Raw genomic sequence first — 15,597 nt, 5'->3', positions numbered from 1 at the left:
TAAAAAAAAGAAAGAAAAATTGAGAAAGAGTCAAAGTGAGGATTTTCAAGCAAAAGTGGCTCTTGATGCACGTCAGGGCCTGCCTGCCGATCAGTCTGGCATGGGGAGGACGGGGGGTGTGCTACCCCGCAGTGGACAGAGTGCTGCACGGGCCGGGGATCTCTGGGCCACGTGTGAGACAATCCAAAGGGACGTGTCTTCTTGTCAGGAAACCCAGGGTGTGACTTAGTGAGAAGCATCACGAGGCAGGCGAGGAAGGAGGAGCAGCACCTGCACTCGCGCCTCCAGGTCCAGGGCAGGGCGGGCTTCCGCCGTTGGGAGAGTCTCCCTTCTCGTTTCTCCGAGGTGTGCGCACTTCCTGACTGAGCCTTAGGCACCATCTAGGTGCTTGTCAGAAACGCTGGCTCCTGGCCGTGAACGAACCGAAACAATCAGACCTGGACTAGCTGAGGTGGTCCGATGGAGGTGACCCAAGATAAGAACCCGGGTCTAACACCCGACGGGGCGTTTCCTGGCGGCCGAGTGAGCAAGGGGCCTTGCAGTTTCTCCTGTCAGATGCTCGTGTTCCTGTCGGGGCACGGGCAGCGTTCATCACCCCCCTGTGACCTGTGCTCCCTGACACTGGGCTGAGACTGCGACGTGCCAGCTCTGGCTTTAACCTGCAGAGGGCACAAGCGTGGAAGTAGGAATCACCTCCCCGTGGGGGACAGTCCTGCCGCATCCCTTTTCCTCCGTCTCTCCCTGCTTCGGGGACTGTGGACACACGCGCACATGTGCCTGGTGTGTGTTTGAAGCCAGAGTCTGGGACTGGAGCGGTGCCGCCAGCCATCCAGGAGCTAGCCTGCTTGACCACGTGCGCAGACTGGCACTCCTTCTACTTACGTTCTCTTCCGTCCTTTCCTGAGAGAGACGGAGAGAGGGAGTCCTCCCCGACAGACCCTCACATCGCCAACCGCCCAGCCTCAGCCGGGGCCCTGCTCGGGGACCTGCTCGCTGTGCTCAGAGGGTCCCGGGTGCCAGCTCGGGGCCTTGCGGTGCGGGCGGCCTGGCGGCGTTGTGTGGCTACGCTGCCACTGCGGAGCCCGAGGCTTCCGGTTTCCTGAAGATCTAGGTTCTAACGACCGGGCAGACCTACCTCGTTTGTGTAGGGCCCGCCCGGGGTGTAGGGCCGCCGGGGTGTAGCCCGGGTGAGGGCTGTGACTATTTCTCCCAACCGAGGGCATGAAATGGAGAAGAGAGGCCCTCGTTACCCTACTGGCGATTACCTTTGCAGAGAGTAAAACACTCGTGGCTTTTCCAAGGCTTGGTGATGTTGCCAAAAACATAGATATAAATGCATGTGCCATGAAATATGTCAGAAAGGAAATAGGGGCCGGCGTATGCCTCCTGGCTACGCCGCTGGGCTCCCACATGGGCGACAGCAGTTCAAGCCCTGGACCTGGTGGCTTCAAACTCATGCCGGGAGCATGTGCGTGTGTGCCCAAGACCCCAGGAAGAGAACAGAGAGGGGACTGCTGTGTGGGGCGTGGTTTCTCGCTTTCTGTCTCTCTCTCTCTGGCGAGTGCACACACTCTATGGTAAAAAGCTCTAAATGAAAAGAAAGAAAATAGTTTGTCAACAATGGGAGGAAGGGCAGTGAAGCAGTGGCTATATATCGATAATATATAAGAAAATTACAAATCTATCGTTTTGAGAGGGAACTGAATTGTTGTAAATTGTTTATCAAGTTCGGAAGCAGATAAACCTATTCCTATCCTCCTAACTGATGCTCATATCTACAATAACAAACTGCAAGTCCGGGAACTTGGCTGAAGGAGCAGAGTGGCATGCACATTTCGAGATAAGAAATACAATGTCGCACTGCCTTAAGATACTAAGTAATTGCATTCTTCTCAGTACTATCTAGCCTTGCCCTAGCATGTATGTAGATGTTTTTAAAAAGTCCCGTGCGTAAATTACATTCACCTTTGGAACATTCTTTTGTTCCAGGTTTGTGCACCAAGAAAACCAGAGGCTGATTGTGCTGACGTGTGCTGGGAGGCCTCAGATAAGGCCCGATCCTACGCACTGCTGACAGCTGGTGAAACTGCGAGGGCCTGGAGTATTTTAACTGCAGTTCCCTCCTGTGTTCTGCTCTGGTGGACAAGATCCTCTGTTGAACAGTCTTCCTTATCAAGGGCACTAGAAGCAGTTTTTGCTTATCCTAGAGGATCAGGTTTCAGTTCGCTGCCAGTTTGTGGACTTACTTAAAAACCAATGACATCCTGAAGAACCTTACCCTCTCGGTTCTGCAAGACGGCTTCCCACATTCCGGGTCTGGTTCCTTCTGCTCTTGAGTGTAACCCGCAGGGCACGTCTTTCTGCCCTGCACAGTGAGTCTACACAGCCAGCAGACTGCAGCGGCTCTCCTATGCCCAGTGTGGACTGCTGGGTCCTCAGCCACCCCTGTAACCCTGGGGCAGGATCTCAGCCTCTGCAGCAGGATGATCGGCAGGTGTCTAAAATGATACGTTTTATCCACTAGAACAACATCTTTATTAACTAAACATCTCTATGTTTAAATATAATCTGTGTATTTTTAGAACATATTAGAAATTAATTAATTTAAAAAAATTTCAAGAGAAAAAAATAAATGAAATTTATTGACATTTTTAAAAAGGCATATTTGAGGACTGCAGTAAGCTATATAGTCCCAGCTGGGTGCTACGTTGTATATTCATTCTACTCACCGAAGTTTATGCCTAGGGTCAGACTTGGGTTCATGGATATGTATATATCAGCTGCGCTTGCTATTGCAAATATTTAGATTAATTAAGTTCTTTAGTGAATTAATAAAATGGGGGGAAAGGCATAGAAAGCAACCATGGATACCAGAGACAGTGTGGGAGGGGGGTGGGACACGGCAGAGGGTGGGAGACAGGGAATCAAGGATGGGGAAAATAAGAAAATCTGCAGGAAACAGGAAATGGGAAGTTGTCTGTTGACGATAACGTGTATGTTGATGCCCTTGATTGAGCCAATATACAGTGTCTTCTGGATGGAAATCTCATTTTGTTTGCTGTGACGATGTATAGTGAATGAAGGTAAATAAATAAATTTAAAGAAAAAAAAAGAAATTGTGCTTTTTCACCAGGATTAAGACAGCCAGCAAAACAATCTATTTGGACATTTTCTTTTCTTATAACCTCGCCATAGACTCACAGTCCACAGACGAATGGTAGACCGGTGTCTACGAGAGCCACAGCTAGCGTGGCAGTGCTGGGTAAGGGTCAGGGGTCTCATCTCCTGAGAGGCAAATTAGGTAAACACGAAAAACAGCGTCTCCAGCAGTTCTGTGTGTGTCTGGGTGGAGTATGGTTGACTTGATAAAAATAAGAGCTCGGCTCCCAAAGGCGTGCAATAGGTGAGCAGGCATTGCCGCTCCGGAAGAAAGGGATGATGGGAAAGACGGGGAAAGGAAGTCATCCCATCCAGGCATTGCTCAGACCCACTGTGCCCCCTTGCAGGGGCACGGAGCTCCACCGAGCTTTCTACCCAGAGCTGATTTCCACAGCCTCGGGTCAGGCAGCCAGGGGACCAAGACCCGTGCAAACCATTCGCGGTAAGGGCAACCTGGGAGACGAGGCCAGCGAGTAGCAGGGAGAGGGGCTTTGGCTACCCAAGACAGCACCTGGTTTGGTGGCTGCCTCTGCATACAGAGATGCCCACTGTAGTGAACTGTCCCAGACAGAGGGCCTGCAGGGTGGGATCGTGACCTGAACCAGAAAGCCTTCCTTGGGCATCCTCACATGCAACTGGGTGGTTCTAGCATCCAAGTATCTTTTTATTAGCTACGATGTGCTGCTCACGGGTTCAGTATGTCTTCTATGCCACTTAATTATTTTTTGAGATATTTTACATGTTCTATTACCTACGTTTTATGAGTGAGTAAACTGCATTAAGTCACTTACTCAAAGTTGCAAAGTTGCGTAGCTAATATGAAGTGGAGCCTGAATGCAAACCCAGACCCAGGGTTCTTCATAGCAGCCGGGAAGGTGTCTGGGCATCCCTAGGGAGGAGGGACTAGATGAAAATAGGCCACATCTCATACAAGTACAGACAATGTCGTTGCACACAGAGAAAAAGCAATCAACCAGGTGTTCCATAGTCATGCACCACCAGGGCCTAGTCACCATGTAGATGGGTCCACGTGACAGGTTTTGACCATGCAGGTAAACAGCATGAAATAAATACATATCCACACTGTGTGTTTGATGCCACTTTCCAGATAGCCTGCGATGTGTCGTACAAGCTCGTCGAAGCAGTATTTTGTGTTCTAGAAAACACAGTGCAGAACACGCAGGCCCTGGAGAGTGCAGCTCAGCGGCCGGGGCAGTTCTGCACGGTTGTGAGTCTGTTCTTTCCTTACGTCGTTGTTGGTGTTACGTACTACCAGTGCCCAGAGCGGGAGCACGGTGACGCTGTGCTGGCTGCAGGGGGCAGGAGAGTCCTGCAGAGCTCAGCACTGGAGACCGGGCTCCCTCCGATGCGCCTCGTGCACTGCTCGCCCTGAGAGCACCTCCCCCAGGCCTCTCGTCCGTCGTCCTCCACCACTGCCTCTGCAGCGATTGCAGCCCGCCTTTAATGCCCATTCGTTCCCTAGGTTTTCACTTAAGGAATTCTACTTGAAAAGTCTTGAAAATACTGAAAACTGACCTGGCTGAATGCCTGCTGACCTTCATGAAGGTCTCTTGGGCGAGTCTGTTGTTCCCGGGCGTTGCAGACATAATAATTTATAATGGCACTTAAGGAACCCAACGTTAGGCCTCCCGGACTCAGTCGTGAATTGTGTAGATTGAGTTACATCCAGGCTGACGGTATTCACCAGGAAAGTGTCTACACTGGCATGACATCACTGTGATTCAGAGGCGCTATCTTTCAGTAAACCTGCTCATGCTGGAACCGGACTAGTTTCCCTCACCACCTCGGTGCTTACTGTAATTCATTCTTTCGTACCTGTAAAGACACATAACACCTGTGCCCCTCTGCTGGTAGGCCTCTTAACTCGCTTGACTCCTTTCTATTACATTGAAAGTGTCTTTACCTGACAGTGAATATCAACTGATCGTATTGTAGCTTTGTGGCCAGCTGCAGTTCGCACAGTGGAGCAGGACGCCCTGCAGGACGGGACCCATGAAGAGTATCTGGGCTTGGTTCCCGTGTCCCACGGTATGTGCTGGAGCACACGCACCCCTGATCCTTGCTAGCTGGGAAGGCCGAAGGGAGGACTGCGGGAAACTCTCCACGCCTCTATCCATATCTATCTATCCATATCTATCTGTCTGTATCTATCTATCCATATCTATCTGTCCATATCTATCTGTCTATATCTAGCTATCATCTATCTACATCTATCTATCTATATCTATATCTATATCTATATCTATATCTATATCTATCTACCTGTATTTATCTATATCTATCTCTCTATATCTACCATCTATCTATCTGTCTGTCTATATCTGTATCTATCTATCATCTATCTATCATCTATCCATCTATCTATCTATCTATACCTATCTATCTATCTATCATCCTTCTATCTGTATCTATCATCTATCTATATCTATCTATCTCTTTCTATATCTATTTATCTATATCTATCAACTATCTATATATCAATCTATATCTATCTATCATCTATCTATCTATCTATCTACCTACCTATCTATCATCCATCTATCTATCTACCTTTATCTATCTGTATCTTTCTGGCTCTCATGACATAAACTTTAAAAAGTATCATATTGTATCTCCTAGGAATAAAAATTAAAGGATTCCTCTCAGATACGAACTATCTCTTGGGTAGTGTTTTTGTTTCTGTTTTTTTCTTTTTTTCTTAGAACCAACCTTTGCAATTGCTTGCTTATTTAATCAAATGGCCATGTGTTTGCTCCTCTGAGAGCTTATGTTAAAAGGAAATTCAACATTTCAATGGGCATGTCATTCATAAAAGAGCGTCCTCACTGTGTCTGAAGACCAAAGAGTATTTACATGTATTTCTGGGTTACACTGATTTATCTACCTTCTTATGTACCTTATTCCAGCATTTTCACTCTGTTCTCACCAGTAATACTGAATTGTCCGAGCCCATGAGTATTCGTATTTCTAGACTAAGAAAATCAGATATAAAAGTCTGGACTTTCCTTATAGTTAAACTGGGAGAGAGATTATTTTATATTACAAAGGAGTCTTCACTTTACAAACGAGACCTCTCGTCTCTTCTTTCTATAAATATTATCGAGCACATTTGCAAAATGAAGAGTCCTGTGGATGGATGACAGTGGTGGGAGCAGAACAGCAAAATCAAAGCACTTAGTGGCGGAACTGCACACTTAAAAATGGCCAAGACCAGGGCCATCTGGTGGCGAGGTGGTGCTGCAGGCTCTCGATGCAGAAGCCGCACGGAGGGGCCCGGCTGGTCTCTGAGGTCTCCCTGTTACTCTGGGTGTGTGTGTGTGCCTGTGTTAGGCGTTGGGGAGGCTGGGGCGGGTCACGTCATGAAGGCCCTATTGGGGTGTTTCCCTCCTCTCTCTCTCTCTCTCTCTCTCTCTCTCTCATAGAAGAAATAGCCTTTTTCTTTTTGGTTTAAAATCTTTAATATATCAAAAGGCTTGCTTTGGTGACATGCTAGTCCTACCAGAAAACACCCAACCACCCCATCAGTGACATGCTCAAGCCGGCTCGTGTTTCTAAACCCCGAGTGCGGACGAGTATACATGTGTCTTAAACCAAAACCACAGGCTCAGGTGACTGCTAGTCATGCACGCCCACCAGGCAGCTGAGCACAGTCCCCGGAATGGTGTGCAGGGCAGAGGAGCCCCTAAGTGCTGGCGAGGGACCACAGCCCCAACAGCCAACCTCTCAAGCACAGCTCTCCCCACCCCTCAGGTGAAGAGCCTTAAATCTAAACCAGACTCGAATCTGCTCCCAGTGACCAGGATGGTTTTCTCCCTCAGAAAAACACACATATCTATACACCCATGTGTACGTCTGTTTGTTTTTACATTTAAATATGAAAATACTGCTCTGTGTGGTAAATGGACCCAGCAGTAAGAACTTCCTCTTCTGTTAAGGTCAGATGCCCGTCAGTCTGTACTCTGAGCTCCACCTTCTGGGGCGGGTGTGCAGTCCCGAGGGAGGGGAGCACAAGGGACCAGGGACCTTTTCCTTCCTGTGCCCCACCTTCTTTAGCTCCCTCTTCTAAGAGAAGGTTGGTTGTAACCTCTTAGGGAACACAGCTTTCCACTGGGAAGCAAACCCTCCTGTCGGCAGAGTCCGCCTCAGCTACCTCTCCTCAAACGCCCATGCTCTGTCTGCACAAGCCGCTGACTGGACGGCAGCACTTACGAATGCCGTCCTCCTCCCACTAACACTAGGAAGCTTTGGCCAAGGGCAAAGGGGAAGGACGGGAAGAGATGGAGAAGTCAACCCCTCGCTGGGGCCAGCAGGTGGCGTGGTGGTTAGGGTGTCTAGACTCCTACACCGCTGACCATGGGCTGAGTCCTGGACCTGGCAACTTGCCTTCCCATTTTCCTTCTCCCTTTCTCTCTCTGTTTCTCTCCAGTCAGCTTCAAAAATCTTTTTTAAAAAGTTTAAAAAGAAAAAAAAAAATCAACCTCTCAGGGCTGGCAGATGGCATAATGGTTATGTCGCTGGACTCCCATGTAGTTGACCATGGTTCAAGGCCCAGACCAGGGGGCTTCAAACTCACACCAGGCATGTGTGTGTCCAGAGAGGAGAATGGAGAAGAGTTTGTGGTGTGGCCATCCATCCTGGGGGAGAGGGGTGATGTGGTGGTGATTTCTCACTTTCTGTCTCTCTGTCTCTCTGGCAAGTGCATGTGCCTATAGCATAAATCTCTCTCTCTTAAAAAAAAAAAAAAGTACCAACCCCTCTATCCTGGCCAAAGGTAGCAAGATTAACTGGGCACACAAAGAACATAAAAAGACCTCGATAGTCTACCCTTTGGATTATAGTTGAGACAATCAGGGCCCCAGGGAGGCGGCAGAGCGGGCGTGGATGACCAAGGAGGGGCTGGATGGCTGGAGGTCTAGTACACTTTGTGGACAGGAAGGGCTTGTTGCTGGTTTCACTGAGAAGACACACGCAGATGAGGACTTCTCCCTGAGAAGGGGTTGCAGTTGGCAGAGGGGTTCTGGTCTTCTAAAGAACCCTTCTTCTGGTCAACTGTCTGGGTAATGCAGATGTTGGTGCCACGGCTGGCCACGCCAGAGGAAGTCACTCATGGTGGAGGTTTTGTGGTAGCAGGTAGCTAGTTATGACCGGGCAGCCCTAAGAGAATAGCAGAAGGACGTGTCACATCAGTTTATCAGGAGTAACGACCAGACCCTCCATGAAGTGCCTTCTTCCACCCAGCTCCTGGCGCAGAAAAGGCGAGGCAAATATCACTTTTCTTCCTTGGTACCTGAGGAAGACACACAGGGATGATTGTAAATTTCCCTCTTATCATCCCTCATAAATACTAAAAGACCCAACTAGACATTTTGGTCAACGTCCTGATTCCCACTGGGGCAATACACTGATTGGGCAGGTCATCCTAACAGGACCGCTCCTGTCATCACGCTCACACTGGGCATGCGCAGGCAGGGAAGCAAAGCCCTCAGGGTCTTCCCTGCGAGAGCTGAGCAAGCGCAGAAAGAAGCCCGGGAATTCAAACAAAGGACATACATGATATGACAGATCTCGCACTGTTAAATATTCACCATCACTTCTGATAATAAAAATAACACCCAGCTGGTTCCAAAGGCAGTTGCTACCTAGCAACCTGCCCGCCCAAAGGTCTTTTGGGTGTACTTCTTTTCTAAAATCTTCCTTTCCTATTAAATTCTCTTTCCTACCTACTTTTATTGTGGTGTGGCTTTATTTTGCACCTAGGGACAGGTCTCTAAGTTTAGTGATCTGGACCCACAGAACCAAGGCCTTCACGGGCCGCTCAGCACTCTCCCCTCTGGTGACGGTTTCGTGGAATCAGTAAGGTGCGGAGCAGTGCCCGGCCCGCCTGGGATCACGGTGTGGATGTGATGCTGGAGCCTCTTGCTCAGCTTTTCAGTGGCCTCCTCCACGTACGTCAGACCATTCTCCCCCCACGTGGCCTTGGTGCTGAAGCTGGTGCAGAGCGGGAACCATTCCAGGTCCCAGGGACAGGCTTTGGGTCACAAGTTGCTGTCACTCCAGAGTCTTCACACACGACGCAGGATGAAGCGGGCCACCTAGAGGTGACCTCCTCTGCCGCTTCCTTCACAAGGGCCTGTGTGGAATTCCCACTGGGCAGGCATGACCTCGACGTTCATCCCCGCAAACCTGATTCCAGCATACGAGCAGGCCCGGTAGTGAGCCCCCACGGTACCCCTGCGCTAGGCTCCGACTGATCCCATGCCACAGTACTATGGGGGTTGGGACCAGGGAAGCCACTGGAAGCCCAAAGAGGTGCCATCCGTCCCCGTTGGAATATATCCCTGCTTCGTTCCTAACCAGGGGTGTTGGCTGCTCACTGCGTCCAGGATCTGTTTACAGGCACGCCTTACATTAGTCTCTGTTTGACAACTTCACACAACACCGTCTTGTTGCGGTCCTTGTGGAAGGGGTCCCAAAACATGGCAGCAGGGTGAGATGCATGTCACCGTCGGAACCTTCAGACCGAAAAGTGTTAGAGTTATCAAAGTTCCACTCCGGCAACTCTTCCACACGCTCGGGTTCACAGTCCAGGGTCCGGGTCTTGCAGTGCCTTCTCCAGTGTCATCGACCCAGACTCACCTGGCCTGGACTGTCTCTCCCCAAGGCAGGGACACGTGCACCTCTTCGATGCCTTTGTTCAAGTAGGGAACTTGCTGACGTGGCCATGTGGAAGATGCTCTGGGTGGCCAGCGGGTGGGAGGGGGAGCTGGCAGCGGGAGTGCGGCGAGAAGGCGCTGCTCAGGAAAGCCGCTCTGCTCCCATCCTTGGTTCTCAAATAAATAAACTGTAAAAAAATGGTTTACTGGGGGACCAGCAGGTGGTGTGATAGGTAGGGTGCTGGATTCCACAAAACTTACTCCAAGTCCTAGACCTGGTGACTTGAACAATCACACCAGGCGCATGTGTGTTCATACCCAAAGTCCCAAGAGGAGAATGGAGAAGGGACTGTGGCATGACCATTCCCCCAGGGCGTGATCTGTCACTTTCCCCCTCTCTCTTTATCTCTTTCTGTCCCTCTCCAGTGAGTGCACATGCCCTGCAGCAAAAAGCTAAAAGAAAAGAAAAGTGGGGAACTTCATGTTCTGTGCACTTTTGCACAATCACAAGCACATCTTACTAACATCTCCGTGCTGTGCCCAAGGCTACGGCCATGGCTGGGAGTGTGACAGGCACCATCGCCCCACACAGAGCCTGAGGTCTCGGGAGCCACTCAGCCCCCTGGCCATGTCATCCCGTGTGCGTGGACCGTGCTGTGTCACCATGTCACTGTGTCACAGGACTGAAAATCCTGTGGTGGGAACTCAGGTTAGATGGAGGGGCCCAGCGAAGGCCTAACTCGTGAAGTGGCACCAGCATGCAGTTCGCGGGGAAGGCATTAGGGGAAGGCGCTCAGCGCAGGCAAAGAGCATGCCGTGGGAATGAATCCAGTGTTCTCAAGGAAGTTCCCTGTGGCGGAAGACACTTTCCGAGGGGTGGAGAAAAATGTGGAATGAAAACTTGAAGAGGAGTCCAGATCCAGATCATTCAGGTAAGAAGGGTTTGGATTTTGCTCCAAGTGAAATGAAGGGCGCTGGAAGTACTTACGCGGGCTCGTGATCCGATGTCGTTTCTGTTTTTACAGACCACTGTGACCGCAGGATGGGGAAGGCCTTGAAGGGGGAAGAGTGGAATCAGGGAGTGGGAATAAGAACCAAGTTCCTACTACATCTGCAAATACGGCCGGCCTTAGGGACTTAACTACATCTGCAAATTCGGCCTGCCTTAAGGACTTAGTATTTTTCAAGGATACATTTAAGATCAAATAAATGCAAATTATATCTATTGTTCTTGCTTCCTTTTTAGAATTTAACTTTTTTCTTCAACTTTTTCTACTCCACTATGCTTTAATTTGCCTTCCTTGGTATTTTCCTGAATGTATGGTGGGTGTGTTGGACCAATGAGATAATTTATGATAAGGCTGTTAAAAACTGTCCGATGTTCCTCATATGCAATGTATTACTGTTGTTGAATCTTTAAATACCGGGTGATAAAAACACTCTAAACCATATCCATTGGCTGAAAAGAGGTTCTAAATGATTGATTGCTGTCTTACACAAGGTCGATGTTGTCCTTCCACCGAGCCGTCCACGTCTTTCCTAATTGCTGAGCATGATGCCCAGGGGATCAAAGAGGGGGTATTAGAGAAGGGGCAGGTGTCTGACGTGGGCTACATACTCCACGAAATGTTTGATGCTGAACAAATAAAATACCTGCATCTCAAAAGCCAGGGCCTGCCAGGTGACATACACGGCAGCAAGGCACGGTCCCCTGGTCCCATCACCAACGCTGAATTAAAGCTGCACTGAGGAAAGGTCTGAAGGAAGGCATTCTTCGCCTCGTCGCATCCTCAGTCTTCAAGAAGCAAACTCCTGTAAAGTGCAATTTAAGGAACACTGCAGAGCCGCCTGCTGTGTAAGTCAGATGCTCAGGGTCTGCACAACTCTGGAAACTGGGCTCTCTCTCCCTACTCGGAGTGGGGATGCGAGAGGTCACCTCAGCACCGTCATCTCCCAAGTTTCCACCGCCTTCCCGGTGTCTCTCCATGGCTGCCCAGATTCAGCACCTCTCAGAAAACAACGGAGAACAGAGGGTGTGGAAGGGCAGTTGCGGTTTAAGAGTGCTAACTTCGGAAACAATAAACCCTGACACTCTGCTAGCCCAGTAGCTTTTCCCTCCTCACGCGGCAGTCCCTACTGGGTCTGAGGATGGTGATGAGAATGTGGGGCAGGATGTGCTTCTCGGAGTCCTCTGGGAATCCAGGTTGCTGGAAGGCCTGACCTCTTCGGTGAGTGGCTTCCAAAATTGTCCTGCGCAGCATCATCCAGGGCGCAGGTGTGGGGGAAGTGGACCACGTTGGGGGCTTTTCTTTGGTCAGACCTAGAAACGGTGTCTCCCTCCCACTCATCTGCAGCAAGACTCCGGCCTGCAAGGGAACTGCAATGAGTTGTTTAGTTGTGTGTCCGGGAAGAAGAGGGGACAGGCTTTTGATAACTGAGCGGTCACCGTCACAGCGTGGGTGCCGGGGTTCCCCCAGTCAAAGAGCCGTAGAGCAGAATGGAAGGCAGACTGCTGGAGATTGTGTCCCCCTGAGCGTCATGTTTGCAATCTGGTCTCAGTGGACATTATTTGGGTGTTCCCAGAAATTCGCGTGTTGGAAGTTATCATACCGATGATGCTGTAAACGTAAGAAGAAAATTCCTTCATGGTGTCCCCGGGCGGGCCTTTGGCTGTGGTCACGCCATAGGGCAGGGCCTCTGTGAGTGACAGCGGGCAGGCCAGCTCAGGAAATGAGACCAGAAGTGGACAGAAAGCCAGATGGACACAGACCACACTCTGCTCTAAGGACTCTCCTTCCGCCACCTCGTGATGCCCTTGGACTTGCCAGGCACTAGAACTACAAGTTATTAAGCCGTATTTCCTTACAGTTCACAGCCTCGGACATTGCTGTTAGCGGTGCAGCAATGGACAGAGACAGCAGGCCACCCAGGGAAGGCAATGCCACAATTAATCGTTCTTTAAGAAAGAGATATTTGCTCTAGGGTACGTGAGCTTGTTGGAGAGACAGAAAGACAGAGACAGAAAGCAATCTATCACCCCCTGGGGGGATGGCCATGCTGCAATGCCCTCTCCTCCATTCTCCTCTCAGGATTTTGGGCACGCATACACATGTGCCTGGCATGAGTTGGAAGCCGCCAGGTCTGGGACTTGAACTTTGGTCAACTATGTGGGAGTCCAGTGGAGTAACCATTACACCATCTGCTGGTTCCTAATTGTTCTTTATTTAAAAAGAAAAACAAATGCACCAATTGAGACACTAAAGATGTAGTGGTCAAGGAAATCTAGGCCCTGCCCTCTTGGAGCTTACAGATAAATGATGACAGATAGAAGTAAATAAAATATCATTTGGAAATAATGTTACATAATGAATTAAAGGATCAAAAGATAGGGAGTGATGGAAGTAGTAGGTGCTTTTTTTTGTTTGTTTGTTTGTTTTGCAATAAGTTTGCACTCACCAGAGAGAGAGAAAGAAAGGGAAAGTGAGAAATCACCCTCCAGGGGAATGGCCACGCCTCAGTCCCTTTTCCTCCACTCTCCTCTCAGGATTTTGGGCAGGCACGCACACACCTCTGTCATATTTTTCAAGCCATGAGGTCTGGACTCAAACCTTGCGGTTGGCCATGTGGGATCCAGCCGTCTTAAGCACACCGCCTGCTGGTCCTAGGAGGCACTATTTTATAGGATAAGGTGTTTTCTCTAAGTTTATGCATCCACTTGTTCTGAGAGAGGAATAGACAGTTCTTGCCGATGGGTCTTCATGACTTGATCCACCCTAGGCTCAGCTAGCCTGCAACACACATACCACATGCTCGGGGAGGTGGCAGGTACAGGCCTAGGCTTTCCCAGATGAACCCAGCCGTGCGATCTCTGCGTCACCACCTGGCCTGTTTGCTCTTCACATTCTTGTAGAGAAGAGTGTCCAAAACATTTGCCGCTATATTGAGCTTCAGTGATCTTTCGACTTTCTCTCTCTCCTTTTAAAAAATTTAATCAAGTTTTTCCCTTAAGCAAGAGGGAAATGGAAGTCCGAGAGGATGGAAGAGAAAAGCACCCCCAACGGGGTCTCAATTCCACTGTCTAACCGCAGCTTGAGTCAGCCCAGGTCATGGGCACCTGCACTCCCGGCATAGGCAGGGCAGCCTCTGGAGGGGGTCACAGAGACCTTCCACACGGCAGCCTCTCAGAGCAGCATGGTTACTGCTGCACCCGTGTGCTCCACGGTTTGCTGACTGCTAACAGGAGTGACAACGGTCTAAGAGCTACAAACTCAACATAGACTTTATTTAACCTATTTATTTATTCATTTATTTATTTATTTAAATGTGACCAGAGAGAAATAGTGTGTGTGTGTGTGTGTGTGTGTGTGTGTGTGTGTGTGAGAGAGAGAGAGAGAGAGAGAGAGAGAGAAAGCAAGCTGCCAGATTCAGGACTTGAACCGCAGTTGGCCATGTGGGAGTCCAGCACCTTTAACCAACAGGCCACCTGTTGGCCCCTCAACATAGATTTTTAGCTATTGATATTTATATGACATTTGTATCTTAATTTTAATTTCATTGGCAAAACAAAGGTGAGCAGGAAGGATTCTCAGATGGAACAGAAAAAACAAGTATATTTTAAATGGCATTTTTTGCAGTGATTTTAAACACTTATTTATGCCAACATAAAGTGTCACACTCAGTAGAGCAAGCCCCACCCTACAGAGTTAGAATTGTGTTTCAAGAGTCCCTGCTGATGGGACCAGCAGTTGGCATAATGGCTATGTCACTGGACTCTCATGTAGTTGACTACGATTCGAGTCCTGGACCTGGTGGCTTAAACTCACGCCGGGTGTGTGTGCTTGTGCCCAAGGGACTGCGGTTTGGCCATCCCCCAGGGGGTGATTTCTCGCCTTCTGTCTGTCCTTGTCTCTGTGTCTTTCTCCTGAGTGCACGCACCCTATAGCTTGAGAACCACTGCCCTAGAGACCTGGGACCGGGTAAGTGTCCTCAGGAACCCGCAGCTCTGCTGAGTCGCCACTGCTGACATGTAAATATTTTGTGATTGGATAGCTTCTGTCAACTGTGCCAGTATTAAAAAAAAAGTCATACTTTTGAAAGCAATTCCTTTAAATTCAGTCAGTTCAAGCATCAAAAGAACTTCACAGAACAGATTAAATCATTACATTGTTCTTTAAATAAAACATGCAAAATGCCAACATAATATATGTTTAAAGTTGGGCTGACTTCATGGCAGAGAAGCCGGGTCCTGCATGGTGGCAGTGGTTTGAATCCCTGGCCGGAACAGCCTGAAACATGCTAGATACACATGTGTGTGAGTGCCCAAGATCTGACAGGCTGGAGGGCTGGAGGAGGAGGAGCAGTGTGACCAGACCTGGCGGAGGGTCCTTGTCTCTCTCTCTTTGTCTCTCATTCTCATGTTCATATGCACATGCCTGACTGACCATGGATAAAGTGGTACAAAGAAGCAAGTCATGTGAGATAGAGCAACACACGAAATCACGTGGAGACTGAGATCACTCAGTGGTGGCTGCCCTTCCATCTTACTCGGCCTCTCCACGGTTCTAAGTCCTGTGACTTCATCTCTTGCAGCCCTGGGGCCACCTCTTTGCAGGCTCCGTAGGACACACTTAGAAAACCACTGACTCTTAGATTGACCATCTGACCCTTTATTATATATTGCCTTAATCTTGTGTCTTCTCGAGTTTTATTTTGTGCTCTTTTAAATCTCTCTTGATGATTTACTTTTTGCATGCTCATGTTCAAA

General features: G+C 49.2%; 1 pseudogene; it reads right to left on the bottom strand.

Moving 5' to 3' along the window:
- Window positions 1-551: 551 nt before the first annotated feature.
- LOC102473054 (glutamine synthetase-like) lies at window positions 552-9,903 on the bottom strand (annotated as a pseudogene).
- Between the last annotated feature and the right edge of the window lie 5,694 nt (window positions 9,904-15,597).

The sequence above is a fragment of the Tupaia chinensis genome, unplaced genomic scaffold (assembly GCF_000334495.1).
Source record: "Tupaia chinensis unplaced genomic scaffold, TupChi_1.0 Scaffold000619_1, whole genome shotgun sequence".
Lineage (NCBI taxonomy): Eukaryota > Metazoa > Chordata > Mammalia > Scandentia > Tupaiidae > Tupaia > Tupaia belangeri.
Note: the sequence above shows the minus strand (reverse complement) of the source record. Positions and strands in the feature narration are given on the sequence as shown.